Raw genomic sequence first — 21,612 nt, 5'->3', positions numbered from 1 at the left:
ATCCCCATGCAACCCCCGCCCGGCCACCCCGGGGGAAGGCATCACACCGCCCCCAGCCCCGCCGCGCCGAGGCGCCCCCCCCCTCCCGCGGCAGCGCCCGCCCCCTCCAGCCCGGGGCCGCCCCCGCCGCCGCTGCCCGTTCGCGAACAATGAGCCGGGCAGGCGGCGCGGCCCCGGGGCAGCCCCAGCATGCCAGCCCCGCCGCGGCCGTGCCGGCGGCCCCCTCCGTGCGGCGGCGGCGGCGGCGGCGGCAGGCAGCGCGGCCTCCCGCCCCGCGGCTGTAGCGCGAGGTAACAGCGGCCGGCGGGGCGGGGCGCGGCGCGGCGCGGGGGGGCGCCCATCCCCGTGCCGGGCGGGGCCGGGGCGGCGGCGGCGGCAGCGCGCGGGGGGGCGGCGCCGTGTCACCTCGCGGCGCTCCCGCGAGTCGCAGGCAGCCGGCGGGGACCCGGGTGTCCCCCCCCCCGCCGCCCCCGCCGCGCCGCGCTTGGCGGCGGTGGCACAATGCGAGGGAAGAGCCGCGTCCCGGGAAGGCGCGAGGCGGCCGCCCCTTCGCTGCCCGGCTGCCGCCCCGGGGGCGCGGGCCGCGGGCAGCCCTGAGCGGTAGGTAGGCGGCGCCCCCCCCCCCCCCCCGGGCGGAAGGCGCGTTTTGGGGGGGGGGAGGGGGGAGGTTTTCTGCTCCGGGGCGTTTGCCGGCACGAAAATCCTGTACGTGAAAGCCGTGTAGCGCCTTCTTGGCTTGGCAGTTTTCAGGCTGGGAGTGTGCAGGGTGCGCTTCTAGTGGGGCTCGCCTGCTCCGGGAGCTAGAATAGATATGCTTAGAGAAGCAGTGCTTTCCAGGAATTTAAATGAGACTTTTCTCTTTTTTTTTTCTTCCCCCCCCCCCCCCATGGTTGCCTTTGAAGGCTTTTTCTATGAGTTCTATATTTGCTTTTGCCGATGGCACTTATGAATAGTTAGGCAGCCGTATTAGCATACAGAAATCGATGTTCTCGAAGAAAGAAAGGTCTCTGCAAATTCACCTCAGCTAGGCAATGTGGAGCACTTTGCAGACTGTTTATGTTTTATTGGGAATATTATCTTCTATAATATTCAACAGCCATTTCTAGTTTATTCCGTCATGTTATTGTGTTTCAGTTGGTATTAGAAAAAAAAAATTGATTATGTTACTCGTTCGAGTAATTTAGTTGTTAACTGTTGGAGTAAGATTTAGTCATTTCATTTTTTCATCCGGAAAGAAACGTTAAGTAGTAGGCTGAAGGTAATACCAAACCTCAAGGTTAAAGTTTTATGGGTTTTTTTTCAATCTGATCTTCCCTTTTCAGTCTTGCAAACTTTCTCAGCTTTAACCCTTTGCAATGAAAATTTCCGGGCTTGGTGTCTGCATCCAGGTAATTTTAATATATATATTTGTTTTGGAAAACTCATGCAAAAGTAATTTGACTTGTTTTGATAATGTGCAGCTTCTGGGTGGGGGGAAAGAATGACAATTTTTTCTATTTAAAGATGAAGCTCTTGCAGGTGTTTAACATTTTTTTTTTAATTTCAAATTTGAAACATGGTTTAGAGTTATTCCTCTTTCTAAAGTTTTTTCTGATTAAAATATCATTTGACCAGAAGTCTTATGCTATGTTCTGGTTTTGTGCGCGTCTTGCTGAGACCAAAAGTTGCACTATTAGCAAAAGATGTGCTATTTGTTCCTGAATGAGAAGCTGTGATGAAAAGTGTACTCGGAGAGTCTGCAGGTGAGGTGCTCTCTGCTTGTTCACACGCAAAGGTATTAGGCACTTATTCTGCAGCTGACAACAAAGGGTGTCCTGGCAGACATGAAAGTGCTGGATGTGGGATCTTGTAAGTGAGGATTGCTGGGCACTTTGAAATACTTGTAGGAAGAAGTCTTCTGTGATGGCGTTTAGGACCTCCCCAATTCCTGATGCGATAGTAAGCAAACTCTTTTTCTTCTGCGGTTCATCTGGGCAGAGGACAGGATTTCCCAGCATTGTCCAGCCAGCACGTTCATAGTTGGAGGATGTATATAAAGCATTAGAGGTTTGTTGCAAAGTTGCAGACTTCTGCATCTGTATTTTGTAATGTGTCTTCTACTGAGGAAGGGAAAAGAACAGCCAAACAACTAGGTAAAGTATCACAAAAACTTGATAAAATGAGCTAAAGGATGTTGGGGTTGCATATATTAGCATCCCAGTAGGACAATATTAAGGATGAAGTTGCATGTTACCTTAACTCTGTCCTTTTCTGAAATCTGCAAGATGATTGTCTTTTATGAGTTCTTACATTAAACATAGAGCTGTGCATAAATAAAATCTGAATATACCATATACCATGCTGATTTAGAATTATTTTCTGTGTTGTTTTCTTAATTTTATTCCTATGGAATTTGTTTTTTTAAAATTTCAGATTAATAAAATTAAACAATATAAAACCATAACATGATCTTGATAGCATCTTGAATTGATGCTATATATATTAGTTACTGCATGTACTAGTGCAGCATGCTGGATTTTACTTCAGTTGCTGGAATATTACTTGCCTGATCAGAAATTATGTGTAAATCTCTCAGCTATAATTTTCAGACTGTGTTTTGGGCACTTCTCTGTGTGTGCTAAGCAATTGGCTGGTGATCTACAGAGGACCATTTGGGCATATGGTGTTGGTTCATTTTCCCTCTATTTAGCTACTAATGGTTTTAAAAGAAGCCAAAATATATTAAATACTCCTCTAATAATAATTATCTTGATAAGAAGTTGCTTTAATGCTATCAAAATTGGAGGTGTGTACAAATACTATGTGAGCAGTGTGCAGGCAAATCCAGGAAAAGGTTCAGTGAGAGATACGTTGAGTTCTGTGAAGATCTGCTGAGATGCTGTTGCTGCAAAAAATGTGAGCACTTCTATGACACAGTAAATTTGGAACAAAGACAGAGGGACTTGATTCAAGGAATGCAAAATCTGGCTTTGCTGCTACTTTCATAGTGCAGAAATCATTTTTGTCGAGTAAAACTGTTGGATTCCTCTGAGTAAAGGTTTTAGCCCTTAAAAGCTCTTCCTGACACTAAACAGTATCCCTTTCCTGTGTTTGAAGTGTATTAGAAAGACTGGCTAGTAACATTCGTACTGGTGAATGAAAAAGGAGCTTACAACATGAGATACTATTCTTTAAATTATTTCCTTTGTTGTTAGTTATTACAAAGTACTAGAGTGCTACAACTTGAATGTAATTAATGTAGTAAATGGTTTATTAGGCACCATCTGACCTTTTGTCTTGTTTAATTATAGAAGCTTAGTGCAGTGATCTGTGTACAGTATTCAGCAAAAATAGTTACTTTCAGACTTTTATCTGACCACGGTTATTTTTAGAGTGGCTGTATACATGGCTTTTTCTTCAACTTTGTACCTTTTAGGCTCTGATTAATGGCAGTCATGCCACTATATTTCACAATTTACATAACTCAAAAATACTTGCTTTGCGATTTTATTGGTAGTAATTCAAAGCAACTGTTCCACATGCCATTATACACCATATGTCTTGATCTTTCTTAAAATTCTTTAATTGATGTTTAGGTATCAACAAAACCATGACACAAATGGGAAAGTTGCAACTATTTTTCTTCTGAAAGTTTTGGGAGTTTTTAAACAGTTACTGTATTTCTTCCAGTGACGTTGTGTGTCTTCAAAATGATTTTAAGAAAGTAAAAGGAGCAGCATAGGGTGAAGTCTGTGCCATAAAGAGTTTACAATAAAGGGTTCAGATACAGCAAACCCTTCTTCATGTGCTTAATTACATATATAAATTCCTTAATGGATGCCATCTCCCTCTAGCAGAACTCATGCGGTCACATTTAGGATATAAGAAGATCATATGAAACACTGATTGCAATTACTGCATGATACCTGAGAATAACATAAAAAAACTGATATTTATTATGAATCTTGTGAGCATTTTGTATTCTGGGTCCAGTCTTGAAAATGTGCAACTATAGCAAACTGATTTTCTTGATCAGTAACATTCTTGAGAAGAACAGATTTGAAAGGATTTATTTTTATTTGGTCTGAAAAATTACACAGATTTTAAACAGTGTGTGAATAGCTGGCCTTGAGGGTAAAGCATGCCAAAATTATCATTTGTTGTATTCATTTTTCAAAGATTGACTATTTCCATACGGATTAAAACTTTAAGAGTTAAATGTCAGGGAGCTGTTGTCAGTGTTCTTGATGGGGGTCCTTGACCTTGGACCTTGCTCCTAACAGATGTGCTGACAGAGCCTGTTTGTTTACTGGCCTTCAAAGCCCGTTAGACACCAGTCCCTTTGGAAAGGCCAGGTCTTCCACGCTGCTGAAGACTGCTAAAAATTCAGTGGGAGCTGAGGGCATGCAGCAGATCTGGCCTCTGGGATGCACCGGCCATTCTCGCTATTACCTTTTGTTGAAGATGCGATCTTATAGTTGTCCGCATGTGGTGTTATACTGTGCTCTCTGGAAGGCTGCACTTCATAAATCTAAACATAAATGAAAAGCAAATGTTATTCATTGCATAGCTCTGCAATTGTCATCATAGTAGGATTCACTGCATTTCTTGTACAATCCACTGTTTTTTATATTAAATTGTATAAATACTGTACTAGATTAAGGTCATTTATACCTAGGGTTGTGAAATGACTGCAAGTGCTTTCTGAAGACTCAGCACAATACCAGTTGAACCAAATGGCTGTTAACTGTGGAAGGGAGTTTGTTCTTCCCTTGTGATACGTATCTATCTTTGTGGAAGATGTCTGGCTCACAAAATGTAGAGGACTTACTGAAATGTGGTGATTTGTTCTGCAACTTTGTGAATCCATTGTGTTATTGATGGAGCCAAAGGTGCAGAGGAGGTAAAATTTGATGAAGGATCTTTATCGGTTCCTCAGTTTAAAGTAGCTCTGCTAGACTAAGTTGTATATTTAATTTTGGTACCGAAGTTGCCCTTCAGTTCATCATTGGAAGAACTACTTTTGGCCTGGTCACTGCTGTACCTGTCCCTCAGCACATATAGTATGTCCCTCAGTACATATATACCAAGCATATAGTCTCTTCTGCCCATGATGTCTTCTTTGAAGGACAGGGACCAAAGTCTACACCTTTTGTGTATAAAAATATAATGGTGTTCTCTACAATAATGGTCCAAACTGCCTTCATTCTTCAGATATTGCATAACCACGGAGTGCAGAATTTTACATTCTTTAATGAATAAACAAGCATCCACAAGACTTACTTTATAAAAAATATAAGAACAGTTCTTATAAAAGAAGATGCTAGTTCAAAATATTGCTTCAACACAATGAATTGCAAATCTCAAAAATATTATAAATATTTTATAATTCAAAGTGCAGAGCCGGAGTTGCTTGGCTTTGGGCTAGTAACAGGATATCAGGTCTTTCACACTTACACTGCCTCTGTGAATCCAGGTCAGTAACAAATGAAAGCTGTTACCATCTGATGGCTGCCTAGTCACCTGTGAAATGTGGTTTCTAATAGACAGGTTTCCAGACCATAGAAGCAGCCACTGCAATTAGATAAGCGAAACCAGCACCCTTATAGAAAGACTCTCTAGAACAGCTAACAACTACATCATGCCTCATCTTAGTCTAAAACTGATCCTGCCAGGTAAATATATGTAAATATATACTTATGGCATAGGGTGGTGTGACTGCTAATCATACTGCATCTGCTTGTGGAGAAAGAGTGCATTTCACTGTCAGAATTATTTACCTGTCTCTTCTATAAATGCTTCCTCTCTAAAAGTAGAAAGAAGTAGGATGCACAGCAGCTTCATTGAGGTCCTATCTCCATCTGGAGTTGTCCACAAAATCTTCACACAGGCTTCATTGGGTTTAGGCTTTTATCCTATGGAAATATTATAGAGGGCACACTCTCTCTCCCAGTAAAGCTAATCATGTCCAGGCTTGATAATAGTTACCGAGAAATTGGCTGAGAAGTTGGTGATTAATTTTAACAAAAGAATTTTCTCTGAATGCAAGCTCACACGTGCAAATTATAACAATAAACCTACAATAAAATTACATTTTTTTTCTGTTTAAACTTCACACCTGTTGATGACTAATTATTTCTTTTGATGTCTTAAAACATCTATGCTTTATGAGCAGCGTCATTGGGGAAAACAAACAAGTGCTCTTTCTCCCCCAGAATACCCTAGGTCCCAACCAAATGTTCAAAATGTTTTTTCAAGAAGGTAAGGATTATTTAGCATGTGGTATCATACAGTCTGGAAGGCCTCTAGTGTCTTCAGTGAGCTATGGCCCTGATCCCAAGTTCCCTAAAATCAGTTAAGTCTCCCACTGATTTCAAGTAGGCTTTGGATTTAGACCCATGTGATTCTTAGTTTGTGTTCCAACTGCAAGCTCTTTTCAACAGGAGACAATAAACTTGGGTGGTAGGAAACAAACCTCTTAGAAAACATACGTGAGTTAGGTCACATTTTGATGTATTGAAGAAGCTGGTTTTAAAAGAAAGCCTGTTGGGGTTAAATATATCATAAGTCATTATAGAAGAAGTGTTAGGAATAAGAGAAGCACAGGAATATTTGGAAGTAAACAGTGTACACTATGATTTTTCTAGAAATGGTGGTACTAGCATAAAAATTGCATTATAGCTGCACAGACAAAAAGTATTATTTCTTAAAAATACATATGTGGTTTATAGCAAAATCAAGTAGTGACATGTTTTAGACATTTAACTGAGATATAATATAGTACATGGATGCAAGGCCGTGTTCTAACTACCTTGACTCCATGCACAGACTTTTTATTAGCACTGCTGAAGGGCACAGAATACCATGAGTGGTTTTACATTGATGAATCTGCATGACTATAGCTGTGTGCTGTTGACATTTTCTTTATAATATTCCACTTTTTTTTCAGAAGCATATAATTCACCCATAAAACACATGTTCTGGTTTAAAGTGTAGTTAAAAGGCCTACTTAGTGGAAGGAAAAGTTTTACTAAATATAAAAATAATTGCTTTGACAAAATGGAGAATAATGTGGCTTTAACAAAGAGAGCTCTCTTATCTTCTTTCCTTTTTTTTTTTTTTTTTTAAATCCGTAACTCTCAGTAACCTTAGATTTAAAACTGACATTTAGAAAACTGGAAGTCCCTTAAAAAATTGTTTCTTTCATTATCTTGACAAACCTTGAAAAGTAGTTTCTGTGCCTGCACAATGATTGTGTTTCAGAAACAGTTCTTAGGGATTTTATTATGTGCTGAAACATATGTTTATAAAAAAAGACTATAACCTGGTGGAAAAAGTGTCTTATAATAATAAACCTGTCGATGGGCCATATGCTGCCATCAGTATGTCTGAAAAAATAAATTCTTATACAAGCGCTAAGTAAGTTTACAGCCCAAGTGTTAAGTTAGGGTCAGACTGTGACTGGCCCTCTGTGGATTGATAGGGGGAGGGAAGTGCATAGAGGTCCTTCTTGTGCTCTTCTCATTTGTTCACACAGCAGCGCGCGGAGCAGGCTGGGTACAGCGGTGTGGCATGCCTTCTCACGGTGACAACTGGGGCTATTCTCGAGCCCTGGCAGGAGCGCCATGAGATCTGCATGTAGATTTGTGCCAGTTCAGCGCAGGGCTGTGGCTTTTTTTTTATAAAACCTGACTGAGCTCTGCATGGTCTCCTGAGGAAAGAAACCCTTGCAGGTAAATTATCTGCATTTAGAAGGTGACGGAACAGATATATAAAGTTGGTACAAATAAAAGAGCGCCAATAAATACACAGTTGGTCAAGAAATGTGGAAAAATTTCAGATCTTCCCATCTACTGGGTAGATCACTTATATTTTATGGATTTTTTTGTGCTCATATTATAACTTTAGTTTTTAAATGTAGGGGCAAGATGATTGCAAAGTCTTTTGTTCTTGAAGAGTAAAAGTAAAATGCAGTAGGTCGAAGAATGTGTCATTCTTAAAAGGCACTTCTTTGCAGGATCAATGTTTGGTAAACGTAGACACTTTCAAGCCTATTCTACTTTTGATGCACTCACATAATTCTTGTGAATGGGAGTCATGCATGTGTGCATCTCGAAAAGAATAGATCTTTTTGTAACTGAGGCACTTTCCTTGTAGAAAAATACTTCACTGAGAAGTGTTTTTAATGTCCTGATGTTTTCCACCACTGATCAGCTGTGCACTGTATATTTTTGTGGCAACTCAGCAGGTGATAGTCATTGTCAAAGGAAATAAAGATTAAGGAGAATTGTTTAAAGTAGGTGACCATGCTGAAGGCTGTGTCAAGAGATCCATAAGGTTGCCATAGCATTTATTATCAAAATCAAGATTGTAGACAGAGCAGTCCCCACAAGGAGCATATTCCTCACTCAGAAGCTTTCCAGGGTTCATCAAAGCTTCTGGTTTGCTCAGGTGGAAATTTGCTCCTTGAGGGCTGAGATCTTCCCCCTGGGTTTTCCTGCCCAGAAGTCTAATGAGGTGTGTTGTGTGTATGTGTGCAAGGCTCCAGATCTAGAAGGCAGCCTTCCGTGAGGGAGTGTAATGGAGAGGGAATGAGCCTCAGAAGAAGCCCCAAAACCCCAGGAAGGAGATGGCAATCAGTGTGCCCTCAGCAGTGGAGTGGATCGGTAATGTGGGGAGGAGGGAGGGATTTGGAAGTTATTTGGATGTTCCCTGAAAAACTTTTGGGAGATTGAGAGAATAAGGCCAAGTATGGATTGGAAGAGTAGAAGGTGAACAACAGTAAGTCTGAGGAGAGAATTCATCCATGCCTGGTCTGTGTTTAGCTTTACAAGAGAGGCACTTCGGTACTGGCGAGGCTTGTAAGCACCCTGGGAATGCTTCCCTTCAACTTAGGGAAAGGTAGCTTCCCTGTGGAGACTGTAAAGTCCAGCCAAGTTCTTACACCCTGTTGGACCTGAGGGAAGAGTCTTCGGCTTCGGTTCTGCCGCCTGAGCAGAACTGATGAGGTGATTAAGTAGCCTGTAGTGGGCCAGACTGGCTTGCCTATGGTATATGTAAGCCAACATGTGGTGTTAACAACTGCAGTACTCAGGATTTGCACAAACCCACATTTAATAATAAAATAGCCTGCAACTAGTCAAAGGCACCAGTAGTAGCCAAGCAAACTTGGAATGTTTAAGCCACCCATTTTTAAGTTATGGTGAGCCAAAAAAAATTAGGAAGCAGTCCAAGAAATGAAGAACACCTCACTTTTGGAACTCTCATATCTCCAAGATGCCTTGGCCAATCTACCTCAAACTTTCCAGAGAAGCTTTCCTTGGCATAAGATCATGACTGTGAAATTTCATGTGACTGGGTTTTAGTTTGTTGAAGTTATGAAGGTTAGAACTGGAGTTTGTTAAAAAAAGCTAATCTTTCCATTAGAAATATTTCTGCATAGTTGGCATTCATTCCATCTTAATTGTTTATTGCTATTTCTTGTTCAGGCTGAGTATATTTTTGCTATTCATTTTAGATGAATTTGTTTTTTGAAAAAAGTTAGATACAGATCTGTGTAGCTTGGAGTCAAATTGTGCATGGCTGTGTACAGGTGTATGTGGTGAGGCAGAAGCATTAGCTCCGTGTTCATGGGATTGGTAGTCACAATTAAGAGTCCTATCCCCATCTCACCATCACTTCAGAGCTTTTCAGAGCATCTGATTTGAAAGCTCACTGTTTAATAGAGCTTCTCCCTATCTGCTTGGCAGAAGGGAGCCTCTCTGTTGGCCTAGTTATACTCTCTCCTCCAGGCAAAAAATGTTTCTGGTTGATGCCTTCTTGTCCTGCAGTGTTTCCCCAGTGGCAACTCCTCCTGCTATGGAAAGCCATGAAGGTGGCAATAGCCTAAGATTGGCAGCAGTGTTCTCTTTGCATGCTCTTGAGCTGTTCTTCATTGTGTCTAAACATCCTTAGCCTGAGATGTTTAGCTTCCAAAATTGCAAAATTTCAGAGAAAAATAAGAAAATCTAGAGCAAAAAAAAGCTGCATCTAAATTGGTGGGCCTGGTAGTGGTTCTTGAGTTAGGGGCACATTTGGCACATTTGGTTCAGTGACTGAGGGAGACCCGGTTATGAACCAGCCCTTTCCTGCACTCCCTGAGCTTTGGTTTCTGGATGATGTGGAGACTAAGACATGCCATTGCAGATACCTGCTATTGTTAGATGGAGCCAAAAGAACGCTAATGAGAAAAGGTCTTTAAAGACACTGTATTTAAAGACACTGAATTAATTTAACCAAGTCCCTTTACAGACAGAGGGGAAAGGGCTGGAACAGATGTCAAGCTGGAATGAGCCCTCACCCTGAGGCAGGAGTTGAGCGCTTTTGAAGTTGATGCTTGACTGTATTTTTCTTTCCCTGGTTAGAGTCTAAAAGTGCCAAGAGAAACTGAGCAGAAATCAGGAGGTGCTGCTTCTGGAGGAAACAAGGTGCTGTTGATCACTGTTTGGTAGGACTTGGCCTCTGTTTCAGGCAGGAGCTCCCAGCACCTGCAGAGTTCTGCGTTTCATGAGGCCAGGAGGTCCTCTACTGCTGACATCTCCCTTGGTATGTGCTAGGCTCAGACATTGTGCTGCTTGCCATTTGTACTGGCGCTGATATCTGTACCGGAGAGGGGTTACTGTTTCTTTCCTAACATGCCCCAGGACGAACATTCAGTTGTTCGTTAAGATACAGTAGATTATCATGGGTTAATCCCTGAAAAGGGTGTCTGCATAAAATACCTATGAGCAAGTTTTCTATTTGTTCAGGCTTTTTATTATTAGAAGCACTGAAAAGACCAACAGAGGCAGCTAAAAATCAATCTGCCACTATATAGACTGCCAATTAAAAGAATGTAGGGTGGGTGTAATGTGATCACAGCTACTTAAACCAGTGATCAGATATACTGCTACATTCTGCAAAAGCTGCAAGCAATAGAGAAACCCTGCTGGAAACTCCTGGACCACGGAATTAAAATAATTAAGCCTTGCGGTTACTGGAATATACGTTGCTCTTGCAAGGTCGTCATGAGATAAATAGAGGCACAGCTTGAGCACATTGTGTACGTGGAACTTTGCTTTTGTAGTGTGTGACAGACAGGTTCTTATTTTTAAAAAATAATAACTAGCTGTGATTCAGAGTGCCCTGAGGATTCTTCAGCTGTTTGATATCACCAAAACCATAGCCATCAAAGAGAAAATACGAAGCAAGATGTATAGGTATGAGCATATTCTTCTGATACCTGAGCTAGCTCAGGCATCACTGTGCAGGACTGTAGTGCTCCGCACAGAGACTCCTGAATGATTTCTTCAGAAAGCAGGGCCACAAAGGTAGAGTTCACCTCAATGAATTTTTATGCTCTTGGCATTTCTAGAAATAGTGTGTCTGCATTCTTTTCAGACTGCAGAACTGCAAAGCTTTGAGTTACTGCTAGTGCTACTCCATCCAGTGTTTGCAGATCAACATTTCCAAGGAGGCTCATAAACTCATTGCACAAGCTGAGAGAAGGGATAGAAAACTGCATAGCCTGTAATATTGCAATATTATAGTATTGTTTACTGCTGCAGTAACTCCTGCTGTGTTTGGAAGGTCTCAGGCGTACCAGTACCATGTCTAATCAGTGAAGCAGCCAATAGAAATTCATAGCCTTGACTGCTGAGCAATTTAGCATGGCTAAGATAGACACCTGATCCAGACTTAAAGCCAGCAAGAAGCTCAAGAAAGTGCAGTCCACTTCCTATGATTGTTTGCTCTCTGATAGATCCACTTCTACCCGGTTTCTGAATTTGCTTGTTTATTTCCTAAAGAACAGTTAAAAGGTGTGACCTTTCAAGTAATTAAAATACCACCTTTAAATCTTTGATACTGTTTCCTTATCTGCTGTTGTTTATTTAACATCATTTAAGTAAATGAGGCAGAAACAATAAAAGCTGGGCAGTGATACAGCGGCACAAAGACAGCAAAGCTGTTAGGTGGACAGTAAAGGAGTTTCATGTCTCAGAACTATATTACCAGTGCAGAATGGACCCAGTAAGTATCTGCAATAGAGATGAAGTCTTTCTTACCCTACCACTAGATTAAAGTCAGTCTCTGTCCTCAGGAACACCTCTATGTCTGTTTTGTTTTTTTTTCTCTTAATTGTTTGGGATCAGCTATGAAGCAGAAGTGTGACAAGTAGTAGCTGAGGGAGCAGTTGTTCATTACCCCAGTGTCCAAGTTTCCCCTAAAGTGATATGTGATACCACATCAGTACCATCATGGCTTTGGGATGTAAACTGAAATTGATTTTTTCGTTCAGATTTGCTAAACTGAACAGAGTTATATTTTTCTTCTTTGAAATACAAATACTTTTCTAACCAAATCCTTCTCCTTGCTTTTCATCCATCTGAGGTGAGTTTACAGAAGAAAATTGCAAGTGCTGTGCATGAGAAGTACTCATGAAGATGTGATTGTGACTTGGAAACAGGCATACTGAACAAAAATTTCATCAGGATAAAGACAGATTGGGTGAAGACTTACAGCAACAGTAACTGGTTCACAGATCTTTGAGATAGATCAGGTTAGGAATGCTGCTCCTCATGAGGTGTTTGAAAGCAAGAGGTGTTTATATTGAAAAGGTGACATTGGAGAAAGCACACAACTTCAATCTGGAGATGCAAGTCACCTGTCATGACCAAAATGCTGAAGAAATAGTAGCCATACAGAGAGTACACACAGTACATAAAGTGTGTGTGTGTATGTAATATATATACACACACATACATATGTAATATTAAGAATGTTACATCTACCAAGAAAGAGAGTGCTTTTAGAAAGTAGGTATCGTGTACTAACAGTCTATATTTTCCCCGATCCTTTGATGTCTAAGCAAAGTAAAATTGATTTTAAACTAAAGACACCAATGTGCCTGTTCCTTTCAACAGTGTGCTTGGCAGAAAAGTGATATATTAGAATTCGCATAAACTTGGATTCTGTGACTCCTGGAAAGGAAATTGTATATGTTACCTGCTGACGAAAATGCTGGCTCCTCTACAGCATGCCCTTGGGCATGTTCTATTTAAGTGGCTTGAAAATATGCAATTATTCTTCATGTGCTTGTCCCTATTCTGTATCCTTATGGAGACAGTGACATTTACAGTATCTGCAAGCTGGAGTATTGCTTTTGCCATAGCTTTTAATTTTTTTAATAAATGGAGATAAACATTAAACAGAAATCTTGGACTAACAATGGCATGAAAGATTAAACAGACACAAGTTGTTACCTGCGTGTGATGATAAAGTTAGGAAATACTTTCAAAATATCAAGCTTTCCATTTGCCTGATCTTATCCATACAAATTCTTTTCCTTTAATTTCTCTTCACTAATATCATAAAACTGTGTAAGTCTGCTTATTCTCTCATCAAAAATGATTCAGACCTGAGAGACACTTGTAATTTGGAAGTAATTAGTAAATAAGTCAGATAAATACTATCCATTGAGAATTATGAAAGCACATTGGACAGGATTCATAAAGAGCTGTATCAAATTCTAACAATTAAAGCTTAAAAAATTATCAGTAGTTAGTATGATAAGTCCATTTCATCATAAATTAGTTCACTGTTAATAATTTCTGCAGCTTTCTGAGCAATCTGAACAGATCTTGCAATCTCAAAAAGTGGTTAGAGTAGTAAGAAGGAGGAGAAATTCTGTAAAACAACAGCATCTTTACACTAAATTGTGACTGTATCCAGCTGCCTGGTTTGTGATATGAAATTGGGGTGTGTGTTGGCAGCCACTACTTACATGCGAATGCAAATGTAGTCAGTATAGTTGTGTGTGCAGACCTGGGCCTCAGGTGTGAAGGTGATTACTTCCCCCTCCCCAAATAACTTTAAATAATATTTCTTTCGGTTCTTTCGGTTCTTATGGGGCACAACACTTTATTATGTGCTATTGCTTGTACACTTGCTTAAGAAAAGCAGAATGGTGCTCATTTTCTTATGCTGATTTTAAAAAGCCATCTTGTGGCTCTACTGTTTCAGTTCACAGAATCAACCCCTTTAAGAGAGAAAGCAAAATCTGACATATAAGGCATGTTTGAATAAATGTAGTAAGTAGACCCATCTACCATGCAGTTCTTTTCCTTAAATCATCTTAAAATCTTTGTATTGCTCCATTTAAATATCACTTCAGGATTGTAAGGTGCTACAGAAGTCTATTGTAGCAACACAGAAATGGGGTTGTATGAACACTTAGGACGATACTATTCTTTCCTGGGAAACATGCAGTTTGATAATGTGATGCTTCTCATGATCTACCAAGATCTATTAGAGGTAATATTTGGCTTCATGTTTCGGGGTTCAGTGATTTTTGTGTCTTACAATTCACTATATTTACTAGTAGAACTATGAAATTATGCAATGCATAGATAATTAAAATACAAGTTATGATGTATTAATGAAATATACCGTTCCTATATAGAGTTCCTTCTGCTTTGTTGGATTGGTGCATTACTTAATCAGTTCACCAAACTGGGTTTGGTGGTTGGTGGGTTTCCTACTAATGGCAAGTTTCCTACTAATGAGTATGAATTACCAACACTCGGCTGTACTACTGTTCCTGCTCATGTAGTAGAGAATCACAAGAAATTATTCTTTTACCTCATTTCCTGAACCACTGTAGACCAGACTGTTGCACAACAGAATGTTTTGTATAGATTATTAAAAAAATCTGAGAAGTTAAGAGTAGATCGAAGACAGCTGAAGACCAGAATGAGAGTCTCATAACTACCTGACATCATTTATGATTGCTCCCATCATATCTTTTTCCACTTCATACCCATATTTAGCATGAACTTCAGTGCATTTCTCTCCAATAGTTAAGAAATCTGAGGAAAGTAGGAAAATTTTGCTCTTCTTGCAGTTATCTTTTGTAGTATATCTCATACCTGCTACAGTAGATTTGACTGTAAAACATCTCTGTGAGCATATGTTGATGAAAAACGTAGATGCACTTTGAGAAATAAAAGCAAGAATCATTAAAATGTTAGAAACATTAGCATTAGCTTTTAGTTCAGACTAAATGTTAGTTCATTTATTTTTTGTCTGAACAGGATTGAAGCAAGACTAAAAGCCATCAACATAGTATGTTTGACAGGATTGGGAGTTGCTAAGGAATCAATCTATGTTAAAACAAAGATTTCTTTTTTAGAACACTTTACGGTGGCAAAGAAAACCTTTTTACTGTGATTGATACAGGGCAATTAATTGCCTTCATTTTATTACATGTTCTGTGCCTTTAGCATTTAAAGGCTGCAGCCATGGATTGGGGCTCTATTGTGCTAGGCAAGGGCAAAAAACACATAAAAGTTTGTCTCCATCCTTACAAACTTTTTTTCCTTGATTCTGCAAACAGTTGGCTTCAGTGCCTCCACTGTTGCCGATAGCTGAAGCGGTAGATGGTGAAACACAGAGGAGTGTGCGTTTTCCCCAGCGTTGTCTGGGAAGGCTGTGAACCTCAAGAGAAGCAAGCGCTGGATCCAAAGAGGCTCCACGAGGAGAGTGAGCAGGCAGATGCGCTTGGAGAGCGTGGGCAGACCCCAGCTACAGCCAGCCTGGGGACTTAGTCGCCTGGCTGCTGCAAGAGGGAGCAGAGGGAGGCAGAAGGAGGATTTCGGATGTGTCTGACATCTTCCTGAGAGGGTGGTGAGGCTCCATGCCGGGAAAGAGGCTGCGTTTTATCCGCGTCTGGAGGAAGCTGCTTCTCCTTGTGGAGCTTCTTCCAGCGTGTCCCCATCTACCCTCCTCCCTGCTAGGACCGGCAGCCACTTCTCTGCTCTTCCCTTCCTCTTTTCCTGAGGAGAATTGCGTTCTCCTGAGGAGAGTGTGCAAAAGGTAAGCAGGGCTTTTGCATGTTTTGACTGCTTAAAAGCAGTGTGAAAGAGGAGTCCTTTTTAATGAAATCAGCGGCGTTTCAAAGAATTGCCTGTTGGCTGGAAACCAAAAAAGACGTAGCAAGTATTTGAAATACTAACAAATATTTGTATGGAAATGTTGAGAGTTTCACCTGTTGAAGAACTGAACTAAGGGAATGTATTGTGTGTATACTGATTAGCTTCAGACTTCAAAGTCAATATTTAAATGGAGACTTTTTCCTTTAGAGGTAAAGGCATCTCAACAACCTCTGCCAAGTGTCTTCGTAAGCAATGTATTTACTCTTTCACAGATTCATCTGTAGTAGCCTGTAGATCTAAAAATAGATGGTTTTATGTTCTGGTGTCTGTTATGATGGTGCAAATTAGCAGTAAGTGGTAATTCCTCAGATATATCCAGCTAGTATGAGATCAGAATCCTGTCTTTTCAAATTTTATAACAAAAAAAACCCAGTGCCACTAATCTTGCATACCAGCCAGCCCTGTCTTGCTTGTCACTTACCTCAGGTTTTCACTACTGTAATAATGTCAGAGCTTTCAGAGATCCTAACTTTTTTCCACTACCTTCCACCTTGTAAAGTCACATGTACTTCTAGGGAGTGAATGGCAAGTGCTGGAAGGGAGGAATGGTAATATTTTACGTGCATTGCATGTGGGCTCTAATGACTGCGCTATGAAGAATCCAACCCATAACCTTCATTTAACTGACAGTATTCCTCATACCGGTTTCATGATGGTAGAGCTCAGACATCCTGTTTCTCTGCAAAATTTCCAGTCAGGTAAGATTCAAGTTCCAGTGGTTAGTATCAGGTTACAGACAGCTGTATCCCCCACAGAAGAGATTTCTGTGGATCTACTTGTAGTTTAAACTAATACTGCTCTCAGCTATGCATAAAACAATGCCAGAATGGAGAAAAAGAAAAGAAAACTTTAAATATGAATATCACTTTATTTTGTTTTATGAAGCCAAACAAAACATCCCAGCTAGGTTGGCTTATCATCAGCATAGTCATGTTAAGTATTAAAATAAATTTTAAAAAAGTGTTTTAGTCCAGGAAATTTCAATTTTGGATTGTATTTGTAATGTAACAAGGGCTAAACTTCATACTTTAGTTCGGCAGACCTCCTCCCAGGGTGAAACTTTTCATTCAAAGTTTTAGCCTAGAGCAAGTAAGTATATAGAAGGCATGTTATATGTATAAGTATATAGAAATGAGACATTAACAATGATAATTTCCTAAATGATATCTTACAATTATGTTGCCAATGTATAAGCAAATAGGAATTGGCACTAAGATAGAGCTGAGAAATGGAGAACAATTAATTTATCATTGTTCTTCTGTTCAGAGTTTTTAAAACAAGGACTTGCTTGCTTTCTGGAACAAATGTAAAAAGACAAGCTAGAGTCTAATAAAAAGATAATAAAAAGCAAAGCAAAACAAACTGCTGTAGTCTTTGCTTTATTGGAATGTACAGTAGAAACATAGTCTGTGGATGTAAAATTTACTGCTATACAGATATTCAGTATATGTCAGAAACAGTGCTTTACAGTGGAAAACCAAACTTCTCAAACCATTTGTGCTTGGAACAGTTTTTGTGTTTGGTCAAGTTTTTGTGATCCTCTTAAAACAGACTTTTGTAACCATGCGCTCTGTTCACATGGATGTTAGTATAAACGTTTCTTTCAGGAAGCAATTTAGATTGCTCTTTTTCAGTGCAATTACTGCTGCGTTAAGTAATATAGTATCTAGAAACGTTTATAGAGCAAAGAAAAGGAGCCTTTTATTCTAACCTTGCCAAGAGCAGAAATAAAATGAGTTGTTGTGTTCTCAGTGCAGAACTGCAAGTGGATTTGTAACGTTCTATTTCTTGTGGTTCAGTCTTGTGTGCAGACTGAGATTTGTGTGATTTAATGAGACTGTGATTCGTTTATCCTGTCAGGCTTTAAATTAAAAAAAAAAAAACCCTCAAAGCATTTCCTTCCTTTTTTGAATTATGTGTTTTTGCAAGTACAGTATCAAAAGCTATCCCTTAAAATTAGGTTTCTCCCCTGCCCCACTAATACAGCTATGTATGTTAGTTGGGTTTTTTTAATGTTTTATTAGACACTGAGTAGACTATCCATTTCTCTGTGTCTCTCTGTTTTGTTTCAGGGCATTAAGAGTTTCCTGCAATCATGTTTGCTTACATGACATCAGAATATAGACACAGGCTGCTCTGAACTGCTGTTTTGCAGGAGGAAAGGGATTAAACTCCTCTCGTGAACTCAAAGGAGTGGGCAGGGGAGGTTCAGTCCCACAGAAAGCCAGGCTGTGCTGAAGATGGGCAGCAATTCCTGCTTGTGCTCTGGATCAGCAGGCACCTACTGCAGCTCCAGCTTGGAGCTGCTCTGCACGGGCTTCTCAGAGACCTGCCTGGGGTGGCCAAAGGGTCCTGCTCCCCCACCAGATCTCCAGCCTTTTGCAGGGGCATGCTGGCATCTGTCCTCTCAGCTGCTTGGGAGAAATAGGGTAGGACATCGTGGGCCCTCAGCAGGAGCTGGGTTCACCTGGTGTTCCCCTGGAGGGAAGGATTTGATAGCTCTGATATGAGGAAGGTTTTGCTTCCAGTTCTCATCCCTTCTCGGTGCTGAGGTGCCCGTGCCTCTGGCAGGTGTTGTTTTGCTCTTTCACTACAGCTGTGGGCATCTTTTCAGTCTCTTTGCCACTAGCCCCTGTCTTCCTGCCCTCTGCAATGTCCTGCAGCTGGCCTTCCTTCCTCCCTGTCTCTTCTGCACAGCATCCTCCTTCTTTCCTTCTATTTCTTTACTGCCATTCATCTGTGTCCTCACTGCTTCCTGATTAACCCCACCTCAACAATAAAAAATAAATACATTAGGCGGTTACGAATGAAGGGAAGATGAGCAGACAAGTGGTGGCCATCAGTCTGATTGCCTTGTTTCTGCTCTTGGATTTTATCTCCACCCAGCAAGCCTGTTCAGCTTGTCCTCCTTGTGCAAATGCACAGCATGTGGCTTCGCAGGACCCTAATGCTAATCAGGTCCCTTGGGAGCAGCTGCAGTAGTAGTCAGCTTTTGGTTTGTGGGGGGAGCAGACACTCACAAATGTATCGCAGAAAAAAAAAACATGGGCTGTTTTAGGGCCTGATCCCTGAGATTTCTTCTGCCTAGAGGAGCTACGTAGATGCAAGGGTGTAGCCAGCTGGGGTGTTCCTTGTGCAAAGCTGAATCTCTCCAGGATTATCCGGTGGCATACTGAATTTCACTTTGTAGATTACTTGCAATATCTTTGGATAATTGCAGAGGTTTTATACTGATGTAGATAAGAACTGATTTTGTTTTTTTTCCCCTTCATGCTTGGACCAAGAGGTAATGCTGTGGCAGCAGAAATTTGACCAAAAGCTGCCCAAAACAGCCAGCTGGTAGTTCTTCAGGTGGTATAAAGATACCTTAATTGCCTCTCTACTAGTTGTGAGGACATGCGAGGGACAGTGGCCAAAGTGGTAGCTCTGCACCCATGTCCTGTGGCAGAACCAGGCACCGCTGACATTTGCTAGAACTTGAAGCAGCCTTGAACCTTTGTTATTGTGACTTGCGGCAGGGCACTGCAAAGATACGGCAAGAGCAAATGGGAAAGAAAGGGAAGCAGGTGAGGCTGAGTATGAAGAGGGAATGGATGTGTGAGGGATTCTCTGAGAGGCTGTAGGGGCCGATTTGAGTTATGTTGTGAGAACTGCTTATTTTCAGTAGAGCTATGTGATACTTCTGCCCCTTTGTAGTTTCCTTCGAGGAGCCTGGAAATGATTTACACCAAAGTTCTGGATTTTGCATGTAGTGAAATCTAATACATTTCTGTAGAAACCCTCAGTTATGATACCAAGACTGCAGTCAGCTCATAACTAGCTCATAAAAGACAAAGAGGTTGTATTTCCTCCCCTGACCTAAAATTTGGGAGGAAATGCTGACTGGAGTGTTGAGTCTCAGTGTCCATCAGAGATGGAGTTGCTGTTGTGGCTGGTGAGAAAAGGTGCTGCAAGGTGGATAGATGGGGATTGAACTGAGAGGTACAGCCAGTCACCATGGAAGCCAGGTTTTCCCTGGCTCTTGATACTGTGATGATCATTTCCATTGGCAGCAGGAAAGCCCACATGTGAGGCTAAAAGCTAGTATGGTTATTTTTACTTCCCTCCTGTCAACCCTCACTCACATAACCTCTATGTGGTCTCTGGGCTGTGCAGGCAGTACTGAAGGCTGTAGGAAAGTGGTAACTGGCTTCAGTGCCAAGCAGCTTGAACCTGATGATGGAGGGTGGAGAGTGGGTATCAGATGCATAGAAGATAGCTTTGACCTCCCACTAAAATCTAGAGATTTATGGATCTAAGCCCCCATGCTCCTGCAGAATAATCTAGGACACATTCCTTGGCAGAAGCCCCACTGAGCATTTCTTCAGCTGCAGGGTTGCCAGCTCGAGTGAGTTTTACCACAAATCTCAATATATTTGGCAATTTTTCTTACAGTCTGAGCTACTGGAAATGGGTCATTAGCAAAAAAAAAAAAAAAAAAAAAAATCCCCCAAAAGTCCCCCCTCCCCACTTTAGCTTAAAATGTAAGGTTTTATCAGAGAACCTAAAAACAGGCATGCTGTGTGCCTGGATTCTCAGAAGCAAACAAGAACCTGAGACTCCACTTTCAAAATGTCTGGACTTGGGATGCTTGGCTCACCTTTAGTGAGTGATTCAGGTTAACAGTACCATCATTTGTGTCCCTCCCAAGGAATCTTCCCTGAGAAGAAGATAACTGGATATAAGTTAAAAAGGCACAGAGCAATACTGCAAAAAAAATCATACTTCTGAGTTGCTTGGATGTTTCTTCTTTGTTTCAGAAGGCATTTTCTTACATTGCCACAAAAAATACTGAATGCAGCTCGACTCCTCTGAAAATAATGTTGAAAGAAGGAGCCAGATTTGTTGGGACTAACAAGGAAGTTGTCCAAAAGAGATTCATTAATTAGGAGGCCTAATCACAGCCAGTAAGACGAGTTCCCAAGCCATCAACAGACTAATATACTTCTTTTGGCAGTCACCACTCCCCACAGGCTTGCCTGTCTGTTGCTGCCTACTGTGTGTCCTGCACAGCAGAAATGATGTGCTGATGCTGAAACCAATTTGGCACTTCCCACACGAGAGGATGAGTGTGCTTCCCAACCCTGGAAATGCAGCCTCCAGCTGTCTTGCCCTATGCCAGAGGTTTCTTAATGCCCTGGAATTAGCTGACTAAGAGATGAAGCAGACTAAAGAAGCATTTGCTATCTGTTCAGGCTGCCTAAGCTTTCCATCAAATAAACCCCGGTCTGATTCTCAGCTCTCTGGGAATGGTTGCCCACAGCTAACGTTTGCTACCCCAAATAACCCCGAGGCGACCTTCTCACTGCAAAACTGCAGCCAAGAAAGGCCCTGTTTAACATAACAGTGTGCAGCTTAGAACATCAACTTGAACCGTTCTGACCTCTGAGCTGCTGGGGTCTGTACAAATTAATTTAACAATAGACAGCGTTGAAAGGGAGGAATGTTTCAAAGGAATAAAAAAAAATCTCCCTCATCCATCTCTTCTCATTTTAAGAAATAGTCAGGAGGCCTACTTTAGAAAAATTAAAAGCGTGCTTTGTTGCAAAACAATGGGCTATATGGGGAGTGGGGGGAAGCATTC

At 41.2% G+C, this 21,612-nt stretch overlaps 1 protein-coding gene across 1 annotated transcript in view; it reads left to right on the top strand.

Annotated features, from left to right (window-relative positions):
• The first annotated feature begins 515 nt into the window (after positions 1-515).
• The window catches only part of ST6GAL2 (ST6 beta-galactoside alpha-2,6-sialyltransferase 2), a 50,849-nt gene continuing 29,752 nt past the window's right edge, over positions 516-21,612 (top strand). Inside the window, exon 1 of the mRNA XM_067289713.1 lies at positions 516-600. The gene's annotated coding sequence lies outside the window, so the exon portion shown is untranslated. The remainder of the gene's footprint in view (positions 601-21,612) is intronic.

Source organism: Apteryx mantelli, chromosome 1, assembly GCF_036417845.1.
Source record: "Apteryx mantelli isolate bAptMan1 chromosome 1, bAptMan1.hap1, whole genome shotgun sequence".
Lineage (NCBI taxonomy): Eukaryota > Metazoa > Chordata > Aves > Apterygiformes > Apterygidae > Apteryx > Apteryx mantelli.
Note: the sequence above shows the minus strand (reverse complement) of the source record. Positions and strands in the feature narration are given on the sequence as shown.